The 19,829-nt window shown below is 45.2% G+C and overlaps 1 protein-coding gene across 8 annotated transcripts in view; it reads right to left on the bottom strand.

The window, feature by feature from the left end:
• Positions 1–19,829, bottom strand: part of MED12L (mediator complex subunit 12L) — a 363,479-nt gene that overhangs the window by 328,101 nt on the left and 15,549 nt on the right. The window lies entirely within an intron of this gene.

Below are 19,829 nucleotides of genomic sequence, written 5' to 3' on the forward strand. Positions count from 1 at the left end.
CTGGCGTGCTGCGATTCATGGGGTCGAAAAGAGTCGGACACGACTGAGCAACTGAACTGAACTGAACTGAAGCCAGTCTCCTGCAGCCTGAGGAACGACAAACTTCACGATACTCTGTAGAAGAGAGCTGCTGAACGCTCACCAAGGAAAGCAGAAGTAGGGGTCTAAAAATCAATACATAAATGTGCAGACAGAGACAAAGCAAAGGTGGCCAAATGTTAACAACTGCTGCCTGCAGATAAAAATTTTTCACTAACAAATTGGAGAAAGAAAAACAAAGCAACCCCTCTCCCATAAACATAAAATCATAGACTGTAAACAAAATTGCTTCTAGAAAGCCCACAGTCTGACTCCCTACCCCTTGCCAGCCCCTATGCATACTTCTGTTCAATATTCCAGAAAACTGGCTCACTCAAGTACCCAACACCCCACAGTGAGTTCAAGACAGAAATGAAGGGTTCCTAGGCACAAGGCTTGTTGCTAACCACACACCACCACAGTCCTGCAACTGAAGCAAAGTTTAGAGCTTGCCAAGTTCTTTCATTTATTTTGGTTCACTTTATCTTTACCAATTCTGACGCAGATGTGAGTCTTCAAGCCCATTTTACAGATGAAAAAAGTGAGGCTAAGCTAGTACAGTAACCGGACAAAGCCAGCACTGAAAAGCCATCTTTTCAATCCTAGACTAGGAAGAGAAATTTCCGTGACACTGTGCACCAGAGTACACATGCCACATGAAAATGTGGTCTAAAAATACACAGCCACAATTCTTACCCTTCTTAAAAAGATCTCCTACGAGATAGACATAGGAAAACTTTCCTTACCAAGGTCACAACATATCAAAAATAGCCCAAGGCATTAAAAAAAAAAAAAAAACACGACCTTCCCCTGCCCATATCACTTACCGAACTAAATCAGAGTTCCCGATACAGACGTGAAAGAAAAGAGAAAAGATGGAGTAAATGAAGCTACCTTTTGCTCCTCTCACTTCAGGCCAAGAAATAGTCTCGGTGCCAGCTGGGTTAATGGTAGCCACAGCCCAAGAATGAGAATATACACTTAATTCTTCCCAAATAATTGTTCCATGTGTAAAATTAAAACAAACAACAACAAAACTGATCAAATCACTGTTATGATTAGGCAGAAAGCCTTAGGTCAAAATCATTAGTGACAGACAGCTCCTGCAAGGTCACCTCGGGTGAGAACCGGGGTCTCCTGGAGTCCTGCCATGTCACCTGACTTAACTGCGTGAGCTCCGCCCAATACCTCAGCCAGCCCCAGTTTCAGTGGGCTTTCAGAAGACCCCACCAGAGGAAACTGAGCTCTCAGGTAATCAAGTCTCCTTCCAGCACAAAGGTCGCTGGAATCGGGATCTGCACAGAAAATGAACTGCACGTTCATATCAGAAGACATCTTAAACTGCTCCTGAATTTCCAAATTAATTATTTGGAAATCTAGGGCAAAACTACATATGCAAATTTTAAGTCAGAAAGGCATCAGTCAACTGAAATAAAGCAAGCATGCTAACGGGATTTCTACAGTCTCAAGAGTCTAAGGAAGAAGGGGGACATATCGGGTCATGAGGAGAACAGGACAAGGAAATTGAATTCTTATCTTTGCTTTACCATCAGAGTAACACAAGAAACACTAATTGAGTAATAGCATATGTTTTCACGAAAGATACATCCTGGCTTAATTAAAAGGAAATGTGTGAGGCTTTCAGGACCAACTAGCTCCATTTAGCACCACTTCACTTTCTATTCTAAACTAACTCCGACTCAATGGACATGAATCTGAGCAAACTCTGGGAGATGATGAAGGACAGGGAAGCCAGGCGTGCTGCAGCCCATGGAACTGCAAAGAGACTGAACAATAACAAAGCCCTGCTCAGCTAGCTGCTTGTTGTGACTGACTGCTAACCACTGGCCTGGACAGCCATGTCTGTCTGTCTGTCTCTCACACACATAATCCCCAGAAGGAAGAACATGGAACCATGGTAACACGTCTGTCAGCCACAGATTTTTCCTCAAACTCAGATCCATACAGGTACTGCTGGGAAGCATGAGTGCTGAGAATCTTCCAATCCTGCATTCAGAATGTCACAAAAATGCATCCAGAATCCAGCCACTCCTCACCACCACCGAGGCCTCCCCCAGGGTCAGGGGCACCATCATCTCAGGCTTGAACGCTGCAGTGGCTCCTAACTGACCTCCTGGCTTCTACTTTTGTTCCCTGAAGGCCACATTCAACACAGCAGCCACGGGGAGCTTTGCAAAACTTGAGATGGTGACCCTCCTCAAAATCTGCGATAACTCCGCACCTCAGAATGGGAGAAGGGGCCCCATGAGGTGCTACAAGCCCCTGACACCTCTCAGACTTCATCCCTGATCACCCTCTCCTTGCACACTCCTCTCCAGCCACACATCTACCCACCCTCCCACTGCCGGCCAGCTCCTCAAGCCTTCCATTGGACCTTGTCCTGCCTCCGGGCCTTGCGCTGTTCTCTTCTTCCTGGGTCTTCTCCCTCCCTCTTCTCCCTGTCTCCTTCCCCTGGTTTGCACATGGCCAACTCCCTGACCACCTTAAGTCATGTTCTCAATGAGAAATGTGATGACTCTATTTGAAATTGGAACTGCTCACCCCATTCCCTTCACCCTAGCACTCCTCATCCTCCAACAGTCCACAGCACTTACCACCTAAAATCCCTGTCCTGTCTGTCACCCCCGCCAGCAGGTAAGATCTGTGAGGACAGGGGTCTTTACGTTGTTCATAAATAATCATGCCAAAGAATCAAAGAATCATGCCAAGCACACAGAGCAGTGGCTGGCACAGAGCACACAAAGGCACTCAATACAGATTTGCTGAAAGAATAAATAAGTGTATGATAACCTGTTTTGAACAATTAATATAAGCATACTGTGACTCACTACCCCATGAACTTGGGGGTTCCTAATTCTGTTTGGATTTATGACTAGAATCACTTCACCTCCCAGAGCAGTGGCTTCTCCCCATCAAGCCCAAGGCACTATCCTAAAGGCAAGTAGTTTTAAATGCCCCTTTCCCCCAAGTCTGAAATGAAATTCATAGACAATAACTTTTTTTTTAATCAATGTAATGCCCTCACTCTAAAAAAATTTTTTTAAGGAAAGTAGGTTATAACAACATAGGTGCTTGTAAAGAAAACCGAGGCGTGCGCCACTGGACGACCACCACCCAGGAAGTGTGGCCTATGGGCAGCTGTGCTGGCCCCACCTGGGCCCTCCCTCAACCAACTCCACAGATTCTCCGGGCAGTTCATTTGGAGAAGCGGGCCTTAGGAGACGTGAAGTGTTAGTAAGTGTTTGTTCCTATACCCAGAATCACCCTAATGCAGCCACCACAAAATGCAGGCTGATACAGGTGGACCGCATTGCCATCTCAAATTATCAGGAACAGCATGGCGTAAACTTTCTGAAATGGAGAAAACACCTGATAAAAGTTTCAAACTAACAAAATAAACTCTTCTCCCGATATATTAAAAATGCAATAGTTATATTCCTCCAAGATTCGGTATATACTGAGTGTATAGATCCTCTCGAGGAGGAAATGGCAACCCACTCCAGTATTCTTGCCTGGAGAATCCCTTAGAGCAGCCTGGCGGGCTACAGTCCACGGGGTTGCAAAGAGTCGGACACGACTGAAGCGACTATGCACACATGCACGCAAGGGGAATGTGTATTATAATCAAGCAAAAAAAGGTCATATGTAGATTCCCACCTGGGAAAGCGACTTTGAAGGTTTGCTGGTAATCTGAGAGTCCAGTGCGGTAAAGGACAATTCTTCGTTGAGCCCAACTGTCCACACTGAAGACGCCCGTCCCCACCCACTAAATGGCAATGCCCCCCGCAGCACAGCAGCTGCCAACACCGGCCTCGAGTGCCACAACGCCCCGGCTGAGAACCAGAGTGCACTCAGAGGCACTGCTTTTAGCTTTTAAAGCCCTGCCTCTGAGAAGAGGAATCCAGAGTTCAGAAACACGGAGTTTCACACAGGCCCCGCTCCTGCTACACCACCACAAGATTGACAACGGGACGTCCAACTCCAGCCACTGCAGCCCCCCATGGCCCCCAGCTGTGTTACAGGTGAAGGCCGTGCGGACCCCAGGGTAAGGATGACTGAATTGGAAACGCACACAAGAGGAAGGGAGAGCCCAGGCTCTGCCTTCGTACTGTCTGAATTTGAACCTCCAACTCCAGTTAAGAGTGGCTCAATCCAGTGCTCTGTGAAAACCTAAAGGGGTGTGTGGGGTGGGAGGTGGAAAGAGATTCCAGAGTGAGAGGACGCATGTATACCTACAGCTGCTTCATGCTGACGTATGGCAGAAACGAACACAAAACTGTAAAGCAATTATCCTCCAATTAAAAATAAATTTTAATTTTAAAAAATATATATAAACCTGAAAAACAAAAGTGACTCAAAGCAAGCTTCGGAACTGTTTCTGGGCCTCCGTTTTCTTCAATTGCAAAACAGGGATAGTATGGTTTCCACTACTATTACCTCCATATCCCAGCTGAGGAAATAAAAAAGATCATATCGTGGTTAGAACGTGAAAGAATCCATGTTCCCAACCACTGTGAATGGCCAGCAATTAGTATTACTGCTGTTTTTGTGTCCCATTTCAGCTTCAGGGAAGTGATAACCTGACACTCCAGTCGAGCACTAAGGAATGCAAAAGGTTTTGCTTCAGAAATTAAGAGGACCCTGGCCTTGAGCAGTGAATGGTTCTCAAACTTTTGCAAGCATCAGAACCCTGATGGGTTTATTAAAGAACAGCCACTGCCTGGGCCCCTCCCTGAGACTCTCCAATTCAGGAGGTGGGGGAGGCGAGGGGTGGGGGGTTGCGGAGGGAGGCGGTGCCCAAGAATCTGAATTTCTCATAGCGTCCTAGATCAGTCATGCGGATCCAGGGACCACACTTTGAGAACCACTGATGTAAATATTTGGAGTTCACAGCTTTCTAGAAAACCAGGGCCCCTGTGTCTGGCAACAGGGCTGCACTCAACCACCGGGAAGAACCTGGGTGCTCCCTCTTAGTTCAGGAACAGGAGATCCCTGGTCCGAATTCTCTGCCACACACCCATCCTACTGCAAAAGCACACCCACAAAGCTATGCTGCATCAGCTGTATCAGGAAGCACACAGAGGTAAAAGAGAAGCCTGGTGGGCACTTCTGTTTAAGTTTAGTCACACAAAACTTTATGTCAGCTTCCTAGAGAAACTAAGGGAAATGGGTAAAAACCACAACGTCACAACCAGAACATGCTCCATGATGCTTTTCCTCCTAAAGTTTCTGAAGAGTGAGAGTTGATGGCAGGAATCCAAGCAACCAGTTCAGAGTAAGATTCGAATTCCAGAGTGTTTACTATTGTTGTTTGTACAGCGTTTCTCAAACTCCAGTAACACAGCAATATACCCCCTTTAAAGGAAAAACATTCTCTCTGACCCCAGGATGCATGAAGAACCCAATTTGGGAAAACGAGGTAGGACCTGGATACTTAATGGCCTTAGGGCAGCACTGAGAGATTCAGAACAAGATGTAACATGTGTTATATGAACTCGAACTACAAACTTTTATAACACTTTGCTCTGAAGATGTTTGCCAAATCTAATCAAGTAAAAATAGAAGGGAGAGTGTCCAGATTTTAAAACAGCATGCCTCTAAAATCCCCAAGCCAGGGGACACAAATAGCTTCCTCTTGCACTAGCCTTGACCCTCTTCAAAGATTTCTCTAAATAAAAGAGGATAACTGCCAAAGTTCTTACCATGGTCCTTACAGAGACTGAAACTTGTTTTACTGCACCTAGTCAACAATTCTCAAAAAAAAAAAAAAAAAAAAAAAAAGGCAGAACCACCAGCTACTGCTTTTCCTATCTGCAAAGCTGAGACAACTAAAGCCCCCAGCACTTGAAGACACACCCAACCACTAATCAGGGTCTTAGTGGCAAACCATTTTCAGTAAAAGAACTCTTGCTGATTGTTGTTCAGTCGCTAAGTTGTGCATGACTCTCTTTGCAACCCCATGGACTGCAGCACACCAGACTCCTCTGTCCTCCACTATCTCCCAAAGTTTGCTCAAATCCACATCCATTGAATCAGTGATGCTACCTAACCATCTCGTCCTCTGTCGCCTCCATCCCCTTTTGCCTTCAATCTTTCCCAGCATCAGGGTCTTTTCCAATGAGCCAGCTCTACTGGAGGTTAAATTTTCCCACTATACAATGTGGAGGATAAAAAATAAAGTGCCAACCATAAACTCTGAGTTTTAAATGATTTTATCATGAACTGTGGTACTGCAGAAGATTCTTGAGTGTCCCTTGGATAGCAAGGAGATCTAATCAGTCAATCCTAAAGGAAACCAACCCTGAACATTCATTGGAAGGACTGATGTTGAAGCTAAAACTCCAATATTTTGGCCACCTGATGTGAAGAACCGATTCATTGGAAAAGACCCTGATGCTGGGAAAGATTGAGGGCAGAAGGAGAAGGGGACAACAGAGGATGAGATGGTTGGATGGCATCACCGACTCAACGGACATGAGTTTAAGCAAATTCCGGGAGATAGTGAAGGACAAGAAAGCCTGCCGTGCTGGAGTCCATGGGGTCGCAAAGGGTCAGACATGACTGAGCAACTGAACAGCAGCAGCAGAGGCAAAACACTGCACACACATGCGTGAGCCCTACCATCCACCCTGCCAGGAGACAGCACTAGCTGAGAACACGCACTCACAGTCCAGCCTGGTGGCCCAGAGCAGGGGTGCATCAGGCCAGGCTGCAGAGGGCTTCAACAGAAACCATCTTTAAAACAGGAGTGGTCCAAAGTTAACCTCAACATGGAGAAAGGAAGACTCATCCACCTCATCACTGACTTCAGCTAAAATGATAAGCCTTCGATAGGCTGAAATTCAAGTTCTACTTGCTTGGAAATTTGTATTTCATTTTTATCATAAAGTGGATATTTATTTTTGCATTAAAAATGAGTAAGATGGGATGGGAGGTGGGAGGGAGGTTCAAGAGGGAGGGGATATACAGTATACCTGTGGCTGATTTCATGTTGATACATGGCAGAAACCAACACAATACTGAAGAGCAATTATCCTACAATTAAAAAAAAATTTTCTAAAATGAGAGGCAGAGGTTTTCAAGAATGTCACATTTTTCTATGTGTACACAGAAAAGAATGTGTAATCAACATCTAACACCATAAAAATAAATTTTATCTAAATTTAAAAATAAATATAATGATAAGGCTTAAAAAAATTTTAGGGAGACAAGTACCCAGACACAAACAGAAACAAAAGCCTAGAAACAGGCCCATGTTCACACAGAAGGCCAGCATTCACCGTGCAGTTTTGTATTTGACACTGATAAAAAAAATCAGACCTTCAGTACTTTGGGTGAAGTACTAAGGCACCCATAAATCTTGGGCATTTATCTTGAACTTCAGAGAATGATGTTATTTTTTGGATCACTTTCAGAGCAATCTTTTAATTTCAGTAAGTGTTTCATCAAGAAAATGAGTATACTTTGAGTCTAGTTTGGAAACTGGCTAAGTTCTTTCTCAGTCAAAGGGGGGGGGAGTCAGTTTAGCACACTTTTCAATGACCATCATAAAAGCAGATAATAAATGTGCACACACAGTTAAACTCCTCCAGACTTCTCATCCACAGCACAGAACATGTGCAGAGACGTGCGACTGCCTCCATCACCTACTCGCATCTAACAAACTAACTCAATGACTGTCAATGAAATGCCGCCACAGATGACAATGCCGCGGAAGTAGAAAAATGTGCCTCTGTGCACTAGTCAGACAGGCTATGCTTAGCCAGGGTCTTACTTCAAACAAACAGAATTTTTTAAAACGGCTTTATGGGACTTCCCGGGAGTGGTCCAGTGGCTAAGGCTCTACGCTCCCAGTGCAGGGGGCCTGGGTTTGATCCCTGCTCAGGAACTAGAGGCCATATGCTACAACTAAAGATCCACTAAAGCTTTGCAACTACAGATGCCAAATAAATTTTTTTTTAAATACCTTTTTGATTATTTTCCCTAGCTTTGTCCGCCTCTCTCCCAGAAGAGCATTCTCCGTCTGCAGGTCCCATTTGAAAAGTAAGGCTATGATAACACCCATCACAGCCCAGATTAACAGTCTTCAGGCAACACTCTCTGTTGTTAGCAGATACAGATGACCCAAGAGATGAGGGAAAAATCTTTCTCTCCTTACACTTCAACATTAGTCAGTTCGAGGCACACTTCTACCAAAACACATCTCACATCTAGTCCTTCCTTTACAAGAATACAGCCATCTCTCTAACTGCGGCCACTGGCACAGCAGGCCAGGCCGCTGCTCTCATGCCGCATACCTCCCATCCCCACCCAGGTCCAGACCTTGCCTGAGCTCAGCCTGCCCAATGGCCCCGGATGAATCCTTCTGAAACAGGCTGCCTTTTCTGCACTCCCCTTTTTCAATAGCCTCAGAGGGCTTTCCTTTTCCTCCCCCTCAGAAGACGCTAACGAATGGAAGCATCTGGCACCACCTTCTATGGATCCTCAATAACATCTGTGGGCCTTCTCTGCACCTAACTCCAGCCAGGACTCACACACACAACCCGCTAGCATGGGCATTAGACGCCTCGAACAATCGAGCTCCGGTCCCCAGCCTCGCTCCCATTCTGAGTGTTGAATCACAGAGGTCTGAGTTTGAATACAGAGCCCTTACCTATCACGGAGAACAAGATAAACTGACCTCTCCGCACCTCGGTCACCTCAATCAAAGTAAGATAAGAATAACTCACAGGGCTGAGGTTACATAAGAAAAAATGCAGAGTTTAGCACAGTGCCTGGCCACATATTGAGTGCTCTGTAAAATGGTGGTTACTGGTATTAAAAAAAAAAAAAATCATAGCGCTTTTTCTTCATATTTTAACTTTCCTGGAATCTACTTGACTATTATATTCCTTGCCACACACATTGTCTTTTCCACCTCTAAGCATTGCCTAATGCCATTCCTATCCCCTGGAGTATATTATGCAATCTTTTGCCTTCTTCGAACCACAACCCATGGCTGCCCTGCATTTAATCACTGAAGTATACAGTAGCGTGCTCAGCACTGGGGATTCCATAGTGAGCAAACTGCAACTGTGATAAAGGCCCCAAGGAGAAGCACCACCTGCTCAGAGCACACCTGACAGGGGCTTACCCTAATCTGAAATGTCAGAAAAAAATTCCCTGAAGAAATCACCTTTGCATTTCGCCTCAGAATGCGAAAGAGGCGTTAACCAAGTTAAGAGTAAGACTCATACAACAGCAAGGCTGACATTCTGCGGGAAGTGATACAATATTAACTCTACAAAGACCCTGAAGAGTTAAGAGATGTATACTGTAATTCCTAGAGCAATTGCTATAAAATAAAATGTGAAGCGGTAAGCTAAAATGTCGATGGGTGAATTTAAATTATTTTTCAACAGAGTTTAATAATCCTGAAGTAAAATGGCAAATAAACCCAACCATATCAATAATTACATTAAATGCTAATGAAATGTTAACAGGCTATGATTCCAATTAAAAGGCAGGGATTGTCAGGATGGATAAGGAAACAAAACCCTGCCAGATGCTGCACCTTAAGTACATTAAGACAGATAAGACAGTAAACACATGGGCAAAGATGAGCAACACGCAAACGATGAACAGAAGAGGGCTGGAGTGGCTACATCAATACTGGACAAAGTAAACTTCAAGATAGAAAGCATCATCAAAGATAAAAAGGCACATATCGTAATGAGAAAAGGGTGAATTCATCAGCAAGACATAACAACAATCACCAGCACTGAGAGCCCATCAAGAGCAGAGGCAGGAGAAGCCAGTGTGAGGTCTGCGGGCCTAGGAAAGTGACATAAAGAATGGCGTCGTGGCAAGGGCAAGAGGGACCCAGGTGTGAAGTGAGACTGAGCAGCGGGCGGGGACAGAACACGCAGGGTCTTGTGGGCCCAGTGAGGGACTCCTACCTTTACAAGAAGAGTGAAGGCTTTTTACCCACATGTGCTCTGTGTGCTTAGTCCCTCAGTCGTGTCCAACTCTTTGTGACCCTATGGACTCTCGCTCGCCAGGCTCCTCTGTCCATGGGGAGTCTCCAGGCAAGAATACTGGAGTGGGCTGCCATGCCTTCCTCTTTACCCACATACCTACAGTCAATTAATCTTCAACAGATCAGAGAGTATACGATGGGGAAAAGACAGTCTCTTCAGCAAGTGGCACTGGGAAAGTCAAAAAGCCGCATATAAATCAATGAAGTCAGAACACAGCCTCACACCATACACAAAAATAAACTCACAATGGCTTAAAGGCTTCAACATTAAAATATGACACCATAAAACTCCTACAAGAGATCACAGGCAAAATATTCACTAACATAAATCGAATCAACATTCTCTTAGGTCAGTCTTGGGCAACAGAAGTAAAAACAAACAAATGGGATCTAAATCAAACTCACGAGCTTTTACATAGCAAAAGAAACTGTAAACAAAAGGAAAAGACAACTTTAGAAGGGGAGAAAACACTTGCAAACAATGCAAAAGACAAGCGCCTCACTTTCAAAATATACAAACAGCTAATACAACTCAAAAAAAAAAAAAAACCCAGTCAAAAAATTGGGCAGAAGACCTAAATACATTTCTCCAAAGAAGACGTAGATGGCCACCAGACACACAAAATGAGGCTCATCAGTGCTAAATATTAGAGAATTCAAAACTACAATGAGGTACATCTCACAGTGGTCAGAATGGCCCTCATTAACAAGTCCACAAATATATGCTGGAGCGGATGTGAAGAAAAGGGAACCCTTCTACACTGCTGGTGGGAGTGTAAGTGGATGCAGCCACTATGGAGAAGAATATTGCCGTTCTTCTAACAACTAAAAACAGCTTCCACATGATCCAGCAATCCCACCCCAGGACATATATTCATACAAAATTGTAATTCAAAAAGATACATGCAACTAACACAACACTGTTAATCAACTATCTTCCGATATAAAATAAATCTTTTAAAAAATATACACTCATCCCTATGTTCATAGCAGCACTGTTCACAAGAAACAAGACATGGAAGCAACCTAAACGTCCAATGACAGAGGAATGGATAAAGAAGATATGGTACGTATATACAAAGGACTATCACTCACCCATAAAAAAGAATGAAATAATGCCATCTGCAGCAACATGGATGAACCTAGAGATTATCATACTAAGTGAAGGAAGTCTGAAAGACAAGTTACCATGTGATATCATTTATGTGTGGAATCTAAAATATGACAAATGAACTTATATATGAAACAGAGAACAGATCTGTGGCTGCCAAGGGGGAGAGGGGCAGGGGAAGGGATGGATTGGGAGTTGGGATTAGCAGATGCAAACAATTACCTGTAGAATGGATAAAAACAAGGTCTTAGTGTATAGCACAGGGAACAATATTCAATATCCTTTGATAAACAACAATGAAAAAGAATGTATCTATATATATATAATATGCATAACTGAATCATGTTGCTGTACAGCAGAAATTCACACAACATTGTAAATCAACTAACTATACTTGAATAACGGAGAAGGCAATCGCCCCTCCACTCCAGTACTCTTGCCTGGAAAATCCCATGGATGAAGGAGCCTGGTAGGCTGCAGTCCATGGGGTTGCTAAGAGTCAGACATGACTGAGTGACTTCACTTTCACTTTTTACTTTCATGCATTGGAGAAGGAAATGGCAACCCAGTCCAGTGTTCTTGCCTGGAGAATCCCAGGGACGGGGGAGCCTGGTGGGCTGCCGTCTATGGGGTCACACAGAGTCGGAGACGACTGAAGTGACTTAGCAGCAGCAGCATACTTGAATAAATTTTTTTAAAAAATAGAGTAAAGGATTTTATGCAGTGGGGTGACATCATCCAAACAAAATAAAACCACAGTGCAGACACAGATTAGAGTTTGTCAGACCAAATAGGAGGCCTGGGGGCAAGGCGACTGGGACCAGTTAGAGGCTCCCTTAAGAGCCAAGACATGAGATGATGGGAGCTAGGACCAAGATGGCAGTAACAGCGATGGAAAGAAGGGGAAGATCTTTATGGGGCTACTCAACAGGACTTTTGGGGACATGGAAGATGGAATGACAAAGAGTGAGGCTATCTATCAAGGATGTCTCCTGGATTTCTGGGATAGCAAGAGAACTTAAGACATAATACAGCAATAATAGGGGTTTTTTGGAGGAAGAGGAGCAGATCACAAGTTCAGTTTTAAATGGAACCTTGAGATATCAGGCCAAACAAGATGTTTCTTATAGTCGCTTAGAAGTCTAGAGTGCAGAGAGGTCCTGGCTGGAGTCATCAAGTTGTGAGTTGTCTTCATTAGGTAGTAACTGAAGCCTGGGGTGGCCAAGATCATCCAAAGAGAGGGTGAGTGAGAAGAGACAATGGCCTAGAACAGACCCCAGGGAACACCCAGTTTGATTTCATGGCCAGGTAAAGAAGGGAAAGCCTTCAAAGGAGCCTGAGATGCTGTGGCCAGAGAAGAAAGAAGGAAAGCAGGAGTACTTTAGCTCAAAGCTGAGGGACGGGACCTCCCTGATGGTCCAGTGGTCAGGAATCTGCCTGCCAGTGCAGGGAACATGGTTTGATCCCTGGTCCAGGATGAGTCCACATGCCATGGGGCAACTAAACCCGTGTGCCGCAACTACTGAAGCCTGAGCCTAGAGCCCATACTCCACCCGAGAAGCCACCACAATAAGAAGGCACCACAATGAAGAAGCACCAGAATGAAGAAAAGTCCTCACAACTAGAGAACGCTCACGCAGCAAAGGAGACCCAGCACAGCCAAAACAAACAAAGTTAAAAAAAAAAAGCTGAGGGAAGACACTGCTTCACCAGGGGAGGGAACAACAGGCACAATGTGGCTGCTGGGGCCCAGAGGGAGGGTTCTCTGGAAAATGAGGGCAGAAGCCCAACAAAAAGGAGCAGAGGAAGAAGTGGGAGGTGAAGACGACACTGAACACACAGGATGCTTTGTGGAAGGTTTGGAGAAAGAGGCGGAGAGAAACGGGAAGGTGGGGTGATGGAGTAGGGAGGGATGAAGATGAGGGAAGCATGTGCACGTCTGGATGACACAGAGAGAATGCAGTGGAGGGAGAAACTGAAGATAACAGGAGATAAGTGAGGTGGTGGACAGGTGGAAGTTGTCGAGAAAACAGGAGGGGACCCAGAAGGAAAGGTCCAGTACCAGACCAACCGGGGACGAGTGCAGAAGGGGTCAGAGACAGGCCCTGCAGGAACTGAACTGTGTACCCCGAAAAGACAGGTCAAAGTCCTAACCCCCATACCTGTGACCTATTTGGAAATAGGGTCTGTGCAGATAAAAGCAAGTTAAAGTCATGCTGAATTAGGGTCCTAATCCAACAGCACGTGGCTGGTGTCCTCACAAAAGACACAGAAGGAAGATTGATGGAGGCAGAGATTGGAATTACGCTGCCACAAACCATGGAAAACTTGGGGCTACCAGAAGCTGGGGGCTTTCCAGGTGGCACAGTGATAAAGAATCTACCTGACAATGCAGGAGACACAAGAGACACGGGTTCAATCACTGGGCCAGGAAGATCCCCTGGAAGAGGAAATGACAACCCACAATCCAGTATTCTTGCCTGGAGAATCCCATGGGCAGAAGAGCCTGGTGGGCTACAGTTCAGGGGGTCTCAAACAGTTAGACATGACTGAGTGACTGAGCACACACACAAGCACCAGAAGCTGGAAGAGGAAAGGAAAGGCCCTCCTCCAGAGGTGTGGCCCTCCCTCCAGGGCTGCGAGAGAATAAATTCCCGTTGTTTTAAGCCATCCAATTTAGGGCAGTGTTCTGTTTCGGCAGCCCTAGTAAACTAAAATGTACATGCAGGGGAGGGGCGAGGGGGGAAGAGAAGCTCTGCTCTATTCTTCATGGCAAGACCACCCTCTGAAATTGCCATTTGGCAGCACCAAGAGTCTACAAGGCAGAGTCTCAATGGCTGAGAATAGTAGTATCACCTGGCTCTGTGTAAGGGGACATCCCAGCCCCCCAGCATCCCAGCAACAGGGACCAATTCCTGTTGGATCTCTTCTGATTGACTTGATAGCTGTTTGAGAAGTTTAGAGGAAAAGGTGTGTGGGGGGTGGGGGCAGGGGAGGGAGCAAGAAGGGTATGTGTTCTGTTTCCCCAGCTCAGCCAAAATGTTTGTGAGAGAGGGCACTACGACCAGCCTCCTGAACAGAAAGCAAAGGAAGGGGCGGGACTGACGCGGGGCGGGGAGACAGGACTCCCCTGAAAGTCAACCTAGCATCTTCCCCACCCCTACCCACATCTCTGACACCTGGGCCACATTTGCATCAAGGCCACATCTGAAACTCAACTTTTTACACATCCACCCTCGTCTACCCAGCTATTAATATTCACCCCTACCCAAAACTCCAACTGTAGGCCATCAATCACTAACAGTGGGAACCCAGATGAACCCCAGAGGATGTGAGCTCAACACAAAGAAGGCAGTCCGATCTTCACACCAGTACTGAGCAGCAGGCAAAAGAAAAGAGAAAATCATGACCACAATAATACTCTTCCCTGGCCTTTTACCAGAATATTCACACCCATCTTCCTGAGTCAAATGGTTCAGGCAGGATGAGTGCCCATTTACAGGCTGAGAAACAGACTGACCGGTGACATGCTTAAGTGGCACGTGACAATCGGGCCCCCAACAGGCCCAATGGGCTCTCCAAGACCGTGATATCTTAGAGCAGACTGGTACGATTTCAATCAAGCTCTACTAGAATCCTAGCTCCCTTCTTGTCTGTGAAATGGAGATACCTCCATACACCTCACATGCCTATTGTAAAGGAAATGAGAAAAAACATATGTGAGGCACTCGACATGGCCATAGGTACATACTACGCACTTTTAAGAAGGCTTATGGGAGTTCCCTTGTCATCCAGAGGTTAAGATTTGGCGCTTTCACTGCCGTGGCCTGGGTTCAATCCCTGATTGGGGACGGTGCAGCCAGAACATATACATATATAGGCTCATCACAGTCATTGCCATTATGGTTTTTGACCAACCAGCACATCCAGGGACTCAGTAACTTTCCAACGAAGCAAATGGAAACATCCACCAAGGATGATGTGCTGAGACTCTTGGGGACCCGACTCCCCACAAAAACCTCCCTCACCCTTAACCATGAGACAGGCAGGCCCTCCCCCTCCAATAGAAGTGAGAGAGACTCTGCTTCAAATTACATCCAAATATACTTGGCATTTATTCCACTCTAAGTAACTGTAGCCTATTAATTCATATTCAAATCACCTTCAAATGCATGTCACCCTTGGATATCAAACACCTGGATGTGGCTCTCGGGAAAACTACCAAAGAAAAATACTTAAACTTTCAGACTTGCAGAATGTGGGAAAGGGCACTTAAGGTGTCGGTAGTGGATCCTGCCAAGAACTGTACATAAGGCAGCCTCAGAAGACAGCTTCCTCTTTGGAGCCTCCACAGGTCAGCTAAGTCACCGTCCCACACGACTCTCGAAATGCAATTGCATCTTAATGTAGACTCCTCCTGCAAATCATATTTTTCACTTAGTACTAAATCTGCCTCCCACTGGGCTAGGTGATCCGAAGGCAGAAAAAACTAATCCAAGCCATGGCTTCTGACTCTGAAGTTAACTGTCCAGTGCACTGACTCTCTGTGCCCCCATCCTGGCTCTTTCTACCCCACGCCTAAGTGCACCCCTGACCCCACACTGGGTGCACACCAGTAGGAAGGTGTAGGTGACTGCCACCAAATGAGCTGCAAATGCACAAAAAGGGAAACTTGAGGGGTGACAGAGACAAAAAGCGTGCAGGAAAAATCAAGTCAAACTGGAGGATGTCCTTCTTCCTGCCTGGGAGAGAGGACAGAGGTTGGGAATGTCTCTCTCTCCTTTAATCCATTATTTAATTAATGTACCATATTCAACGGGCTTTCCTGGTCGTTCATCTGTTAAAGAATCCACCTGCAATGTAAGAGACCTTGGTTCAATCCCTGGGTTGGGAAGATTCCCTAAAGAAGGGAAAGGCTACCCACTCCAGTGCTCTGGCCTGGAGAATTCCATGGACTGTATAGTCCATGGGGTCTCAGAGAGTCAGATTCAACTGAGCAACTTTCACTTTTCTTTCACCATGTTCGACAATTAAAAAAAAAAAAATCACTGGATTTACAAAATTCTAAAAATATTAAGAGACACTAAAATGATGTGAGAATTATTTAGATTTTCTGATGATTTCAGAAGTACTTGAGGTCTCTGCTAAGTTTCAAAAACATCACTGTGACTGTCATTCAAATACTACTTCAAATTATGGTTATTTAGACTTCACAACTCGAAGAAGGCAATGGCACCCCACTCCAGTACTCTTGCCTGAAAAATCCCATGGATGGAGGAGCCTGGTGGGCTATAGCCCATGGGGTCGCGAAGAGTCGGACACGACTGAGTGACTTCACTTTCACTTTTCACTTTCATGCATTGGAGAAGTAAATGGCAACCCACTCCAGTGTTCTTGCCTGGAGAATCCCAGGGACAGGGGAGCCTGGTAGGCTGCCGTCTATGGGGTTGCACAGAGTCGGACATGACTGAAGCAACTTAGCAGCAGCAGACTTCATAACTATTTGATTTTTAATTTCTATTTTTAAAGATTTTTTTTTAATGTGGGCTAATTTTTTTAAGTGGGGGATAATTGCTCTACAATGACGAGTTAGCTGGGAAAGTCTCTTTTTTGTTGTTAGTAGGGGTGGTGATGCTGTTCATTTGTGTACTCAGAAACACAGGCTAAACCTAGAATTTTGAGCCAAGAAAGCCAATGTCCGCGAGTCCACCTCTGAAAGTGCAGCCTGAAAGTCAGCCTCTGTTAACACCTCTCAGCCTCCACCCTTTTTATTTTCAGGAGGCTTGCTCACTCCCACCTCTTCCATGGAGCTAAGCCAACCCTCCAAGCAATTTGGGATGTTTACCACCATCAAAGCAGCCTGTGGGGGCTTGAATAACAGGTACTGAAGGTGAGGTTTAAAGCCGGGGACAAGTGGTATAAACCAAAGCCCTCTGAGTCATCAGACCTTCAGGTAAACCAGTTCATGCCACAGGGTGAGGGAGGTGGGTAGGAAGGGGAGTCCGAATATTCATTCCAATCCAGCAATCAGGAAATTCTCTGAAGACTGAGCACAAACATGTGTCTACCCAGAGATCCTCAAGCAACAGGATCTACTACCATCCCAGCTGAACAGTGTCCAAGGAATTGATGCATTTTCCACACTCCTCTCTCCTTCGTTTCCTTTGACCAATTTGTCACCAATTATTCTTCTCTAGTCCTGTTTAAAGCCCTCATCAGTCTTTTTACTTCATGCTTTGGTTACTACAGCCGCTTCCCTCGCAGCCTCCCCGACTCCACTCTCTCCCGGTCCGGATTTATTAAGCATGAGCTAGTGAGATAAATCTGACAGCAGGGCCTGGTGAGCTCATCACCGCCCCCCACAGCAGCCGGCCAGGACTCCAGGACTCCAAGCCTGATCTCAGAGGATCATGAGTCCTCCCCCCATGGCACCTCACTCACCCTACCTGCAGCTCTTTCTTAGGAAAGACAGGGTGCAACCTGTCCCCACTCACTCGCATCCTGACCCTCACGCCTACACCCTCCAGTGAGACCTCCAAGTATTCCAACCCTCTCTTTCCTGAACTCATGCAGCATTTTTAGCCTCCCTATATATAGAGCAGGATGGTTTACAGCACAGCCTCAGACATCCAATTTCAACTCCATCAAGATGCAGCCAACGGACCCTGGGAAAGTAAAGTTGACCCCTGTGATCCCTCCCCTGTGCCTCAGTTTCTTCACTTGTAAAAAGGAGATAATAGTATCCACCCAAGAGGTGTTTGTGAGGCTGGCATAAAACCAAACATGTAAAGCCTTCAGAATAACCAACACAATCAACATGGGCTCTCCTGATGGAATATGGCACTTTATACATGGTGAAGTCAAAGTGTTAGTCACTCACTCAGACTCTTTGCAACCCCATGGATGGCCCACCAGGCGCCTCTGTCTATGGAATTCTCCAGGAAGAACACTGGCGTGGGTTGCCCTTTTCTTCTCCAGGGGATCTTCCTGACCCAGGGATCGAATCCCTGTCTCCTGCACTGGCAGGCAGATTCTTTACTATCTGAGCCCCCTGGGAAGCCCTTCTACACCATACTGAATATGTTATTCAGTACTGAATATGAGGAATATGTTATTCCTCAATTTTAAAATAAACAAAAGCCAATGCATTAGTCTTTTTTTTTTTCAATTGTTTTCTGTGCATCAGTGAGCCAGATGTTCATTTCTCGAGCTGTGCTACTCAGAGTGTGATCTGAAACTGCTACCGGTCCTCAACAAGAATAATATGCAAAAATTGAGAAGTGCTTGGAAACTTTCATAGCAACTTGATACTGCCAGTACATTCAATCCGCATTTCATTTTTCTAGTGATTCATTTTTATCATACATCTATATCAGTCTGCAACAGATTGAAAATTAATTTAAAAAAAAACTGGCCCTTCACCACAGATATTTTGAGAAGCACTGTTCTAGAGGGGACAGAAGCAGACTTCTATTTCTCTCCTACACCCCCACATCACTGAGTGCAGTGGGAAGTACGTATCAAGTACTAAGTAAATGAAAATATAACTCCAAATGCATTTCGATTATTTAATGGTGACAAAAGATCTCCTGTGAGTAGTTGAGATGTAAATAGGGTCTTCAGTTCACAATCTTCCTTTTTCACAAGAAGCAGTTGACAGTTAGTCTACAACTGACCAAAGAGTAAAAACAGCTCTGACCCCAAAAATATTTTCCATACGGTACACAGAAGCACTGTGTAGAGCTTTAAAAAAAGAAAGGAAAAAAAAAAAAACCTAAGCAATGTCAATATTAACCTTCCTTGCAGAACTCAGGAGACATATAAATTATTTAGCACTGCCGTGGACATAGCTTTGATAGTGCTTCTATACCTTTATGTAAACCAGCACCTTAGCAGAAAAAAAAAATTCCAATGACACTTAAGACAAAATACGTTTGTCTTAGCTCTTCCCTGCTGCCAATCCCTTAAATGGTCCTAATCTCAACAATCCTGTGAGATTAATCCATGAATGAAATGGCTGGAAAAGGAAAGCAGCAAATTCCACCAAATTTTAATTGACAAGGCTTTATTTGCATATCCAAGCTGGGGCACATTGGATGTGGGTTGAAGGCTGAGTTAATTCTTGCCGAGGAAAATCTCTACACATTCAGAATGACTCTGGAAATGCTTGTAGGAAATTAAAAGTAAACAGGGAGATCTGTGTATGTCGTGCCTCCCGTCCTTTCTCAGAGGTAGTCATGTGAAACACTACACACGAGGGTCACTCCCAGTAGGACGTTGGTGCCCTGGTCCCAGGACCAAGTCAGCCTTGCTCCAGCAAGACAGCTCTTCTCTCTCCAGCAGTTTTATTTTTTATTTATAATTTTATTTATTTTTGGCTGTGCTGGGTCTTCGTTGCTGCGAGGCTTTTTCTCTAGTTGCAGCTGAGTGGAGGCTACTCCAGTTGTGGCATGGGCTTCTCGTTGCAGTGTTTCTCTTGTTGGGGAGCACCGATTTTAGGGCCCACAAGCTCCAGTAGTTGCAGCACGTGGGTTCAGCAGTTGCGGCTCCTGGGCTCTAGAGCACAGACTCAGCGGTTGTGGCACATGGGCTTAGTTGCTC

Source organism: Bubalus bubalis, chromosome 1 (assembly GCF_019923935.1).
Source record: "Bubalus bubalis isolate 160015118507 breed Murrah chromosome 1, NDDB_SH_1, whole genome shotgun sequence".
Lineage (NCBI taxonomy): Eukaryota > Metazoa > Chordata > Mammalia > Artiodactyla > Bovidae > Bubalus > Bubalus bubalis.